This window comes from Crassostrea angulata, chromosome 4 (assembly GCF_025612915.1).
Source record: "Crassostrea angulata isolate pt1a10 chromosome 4, ASM2561291v2, whole genome shotgun sequence".
Taxonomy (NCBI): domain Eukaryota; kingdom Metazoa; phylum Mollusca; class Bivalvia; order Ostreida; family Ostreidae; genus Magallana; species Magallana angulata.
The window spans coordinates 33908690-33913717 of record NC_069114.1 but is presented as its reverse complement, the minus strand read 5'-3'; the positions used below and the strand labels follow the sequence as shown (position 1 = coordinate 33913717).

Below are 5028 nucleotides of genomic sequence, written 5' to 3'. Positions count from 1 at the left end.
CATTTTGTTATACTATTATCATTGTATACAGAATCATGAATGCTTTTAAATACAGGCATACACACGTAAACACAAATATAAAATTTAGTACATTTTAAATAAAATATAGGGATTAATTCTTAAAAATTTAGTGCCTCTCCTACACTTTGTTATGATTAAATCGATGTGTATGCTTCTGAACGAAAATTGGGGCGTTTTTTGCTAATACATGTATCTAGGCTAACAACAAAATCAGTTCAAAACCTGTTTCAAGCAATCATTTTACTCACTTTTAACTTTCAAACATCCAGTAATTTTATCACACAGATCACACGAACACTTCTCTCTGCAGAATCTTCCATAGAATTGTGGAGGGCATTTGTCCAGACAGTCTATTCCAAAACTACCAGGAGGGCATTCTTGTCAAAGTGCATGATTTCAATTACTTAAAAATGATAGCTTTTTACAAAGTGATACTATTTTACAGTGAATAAAGTACTTCGTGCATTACCTTCGCAAGAGCTATCAACAATTCGATGATTTATACAGCACGTCAAAGGATCCCTATATGAAATACATTCAGGTAATGTTACAAAATGTAAAATAAAGTATTTGATGCGTTTTTAGATGGATAATGTTCTATTAATATACAATATACCAACCCATAGGAAACATTAGAACAGACTCCTGACTCTGGCCCAGTTGAAACATTTCCTATCACAGTTAGAAGAAGCGCTCTCAACAGCAAATGCATAGTTTTAAGAAAAACAGAAAATCTAGTTGGATTTGGTCATTGATACACATTAACATCAAAAGGCAAATTGGAAACACACTTCCTGTGTACAAATAATTAAAATAACAAAATGCATCATCATTTCCATTAGCTGATTTTAGAATGAATAATACTTAGCGTTGTCCATCCACAACATTTGTAATTTAATTGCATGCTTAATACCGTTACCTTTTAAATTTAAACCGCAAATTTAAATTTCACCGGTTATAAATTCGGCAAATATACTAAAACTCATTAATTTCATTTGTAATTACATGACGGATACTATATAAATATTAGGCGGCATCCAGATAAATATTTGGCAAACACAAGACATTTTCTAGCGGTTACCAAATACTTTTCTGGCGGCCGCCACATTATATGTAGCGGCCGCTACATAATATCTTGCCATAGTAAGAAAAAAAGATAGATAGCGGTCTCCAAATAATTGTCTCAAATTCACAAAAACCAGAGATTCCTAATTTTGCTTATTTTCGTTTTGTCTCTTTTTTGATAAATATTCTCTATTGAAGGGGGACCTCTATCTTCCTCTGATTTACCTTGAATTCAGTGTATCAAAGGAAAGCGATTACGATAATGCTGTAGCATGCCTGATGAGAGCTAGTTTAAACGAAAATATTTATTTCTTTGTAAAGTGCGTTTAAAATTTCCTTTCTCTAAAAATTACAAACATCTCGTAAATATGGTAATAAGATGTTTCAATAACGTTGCAATTTGTTCTCTTCATTATGACAATGTTCTCAATGAAATATTGACAAAAAAGAAATTTCCAAAAGAAATCTTTCAATGCAAATTAAATTTAAATAAATCAGTTTTTGAAATGCAAATGTAATTACTTATATGTTACAAGTAGGAATGTCAACGAGTACTCGAGTACTCGACTATCGCTCGGTCACGCCGATCATCGACTTAGATTTTCTTAGTCGATTACTCGTTATGAAGTGAAGAAATAAATTCATAACATTTTTTGATACGGCAGTTTTTGGGCTTTAAATGAAAATAAGATTTTTCTTTTCTCGGCATTTTTGATCATGTTACACTCTGTTTTCCATCGAAAGGGTGTCCCTGGTATATTTTTAGCGGCTGCACGTACAAATTGATCTCCTTTGAATTTGTATATCAAATTATTGTTTTGAATAGAATTACTTATGCAAACATGTACTGAAGACATCAATTTGTGGTTCTTCTAATCGGTTTGTTATGGGATTACATATTTATATTAATAAAAAAAATATCACATCTCAAGGCGTTTGCTTTTTAATCATTAACTTTAGTTGTTGATTTGGCACAGCACGGGGCGGTTCACCCACGGGAAAATGATGTTACATGCAATAGGTAGCATTTGATTGCCTAAGATGATATGGAGCTTAATTATGTGTAAGCGTCACAAGAAAAAAGAAATGCTTGGACATAAAACAAACTAATATTTAGATAAAATACTTTTTTTTTAATTTGAAATCGAATGCATCTAGTGCGTATTTTCATTAGTTTTAAAATGTATATAGTTTAACATACGGTGTATGTGACAGTAGAATTATTCAAATTGAAAAGGACACACAGTTTCATATAAATCAGGGAGTACTCGACCATCGCTCGACTAAAGGATCCGATTAATCGACTAAGCCAACCGAGTAAAATTGACATCTCTAGTTACAAACAATGTTGAATTATATGAAAGAAGCGTGATATTAGCTATCATTTATAGATAAAATATACAAAACTAATCGTATGTTCGCCATTAAGTGAACATGAATCATATTAAAAAAAAAGTCTTACGTGCTTCGTGGCATCTTGTAAACAAACATCTTAGCTTATACATATGATAAACAAAATTTCTCTCTTTAGATTTGTTAAATTAAATATTCGGTAGGTATAGGAGAGGGAGACTGACTCTCCATTTACAGTAAAACACGGTTATAGCGAACACGTTTATAATGTATTTACGCTTACAGCGAAGTGAGGTTCATTCCCTGTGACTACATAACACGTTGTAAACTTCACGGATATAACAATTTCGGTTATAACGAAGCAAAATACCCGTCTCTGGCACTTTGTATTAACCGTGATTTACTGTTGAGTGTGACTTAATGTAATATTTTCCTAAGTACATGGTAAAAATGAGTTTCTATGCTAACGTCATAACGTTAAAATCGATGCTGTCTGTGTCATGTTACTTGTATAAGTGGTTTGAAGAATTTTGGGGTTCATCATGGTTCACATAGTGCATATACACAAACTTTTAAGAAAATATTTTGACATGAATCTGGTAAGCTAGATGCATTATTAGGGTGATCAAAGAGGATTTTCACAAAACAAATGTGAAATTCACTCCACTGGGGTTAAGGAATCTTGTCTGCGTTTATGTGAGGAGGGGTTTCAACTGTTTACATAGTACCATGCATTATTGTTCTTCTTTATATCTAGATATCATGTACGCAAACTGAGTAAATACATCTAGTAAGAGATGGGGTGTAAAGAAAAGAAGAATAATTACCCGCACAAAATGAAGACCATCAATCACTACTTGACAAATTTTATCTGTATACATAAAACAAATATAAAACAGTTTTGTATATTAAAAGACAGTGAGAACATATAATCCTCAGATTTTCAAATAACTTAAAACACCTCTACTGCAATGTTTAATGTAGAAGATATATATAAAAAAAGTTCATGCTTAATCAAATACATGACTGAAAACTTCATACAATCATTAATGATGCTGACAACATTTATCAGTTTAGATTTAAAGAAATTTAAAATAACCCTAAAATATTTGAAGAAATACCTGTCATGTTGTTACTCATATCTGTTCAACGGTCTGGTCACAATTCGTAATCCTCCGATCATTAAATGCAATCAACTTCAAAAATATAGTTTTCATTTTTTTTTTATCTGTTATCACCCAAATAAATCTTGTTTTTGAGCATAATACTCTCCTTCGTCATTGTTGTTTACATTATCACATAATTTTTTAAATGTAATTTTATTAGTCCTTAAAAATTGTTATTGTACAAAAGTGTCAAATAAGGCCAGTGGGCCTCATGATTGATATCATTCTCTGCAAAAAGGGTAAGTTATCTATTAGCATAAAGATAAAGTGGCAAATATGTATGTAAAATATTTGTCATTTTTGTTTCCTCTTTTACTATGAGCATCAGAGTTCTAAATTCTTATACTATATAAGGATTGAAGCAAAGTCAGCGACAATATCATTGATATTGTAATAACATGGCAATCTGAAACGAGGACATTGATTATTCATACAGTATGAATTGTTACATTATTTCTGTACTTTCGAAAAAAACAATTTTTTTCAAAATCATGTTTGAATGGTTTAGTGTTTGCAATTGTTTATTTCTTTTTTTTTTTTTTAAATTTTACACCGGTTTAAAATTTGTGGATCAGACACCCTTCTGATTTAATATTGTTCAGTTACGTAGAGACTTTTAAAAATGCAGTTTTCATTCTTCTAATTTATTCGTGTTTATCTTCATAGTTATAATTTAAAACTAGTTTTGAGACACACTTACATGTATCAACATCTTTGTTGGAGGTCTTAACATAGTGATAGGATTCATTTATCGAATCGATATGATTATTTTGACAGGTTTTGGCTCTGTTGATATTGTCATAAGAAACAGATCTTTCGTTCAACTAGCATTGCTTTAATGATAATTATTAACAGTAGATATCCTTTAAACAGAAGGCATTAAAATTGTTTTAAATTCCTTCATAATTGCGATGAACTAGGTCAAGATATATTTAAAAGAGTTCCATCGATATGATTGCCTGTAAAATAGTTATTAACCGTTATTCTCAACATTTGGTAAACAATGATGTAGCGTAAAAAAAAACATTTGAAGATCAAAATTCTGAATGTAAGGTTTACAAAATTAAAAACAATGTATATTCCGTGTTGGATTACATAAGAAGTCCTTGTAGTTTGGTCGAATCAATTTTGAAGATGCTATTTTAGATATGTTTACATAATATTCTAATGACTACTTTTGATATAATATCAAGTCAAAATGCAAAAACTGATTGACATAAATAAATATACCTAAAAATATAACCGACTGTATGGCATACCATGAAACAAATTACAAAACAACCCAATGACAGAGTTAAGACTGCCAGCAAATGTAATCTTATTGAACTGCTTTCTTGTTCTAAAAGATCGAATTATTGATTTTAAAATCCATATTGAATAAGGATTTTTACCCATATATAGCTGGAAAAAAAATAATCGCTAA

At 30.6% G+C, this 5028-nt stretch overlaps 1 long non-coding RNA gene across 1 annotated transcript; it reads right to left on the bottom strand.

The window, feature by feature from the left end:
• Positions 1-251: 251 nt before the first annotated feature.
• Positions 252-775, bottom strand: LOC128182011 (uncharacterized). Its single transcript, XR_008243395.1, has 3 exons — positions 642-775; positions 491-543; positions 252-398 (listed from the first exon to the last, which is right to left on the bottom strand). It is a non-coding gene; the product is annotated as an uncharacterized LOC128182011 (long non-coding RNA).
• Between the last annotated feature and the right edge of the window lie 4253 nt (positions 776-5028).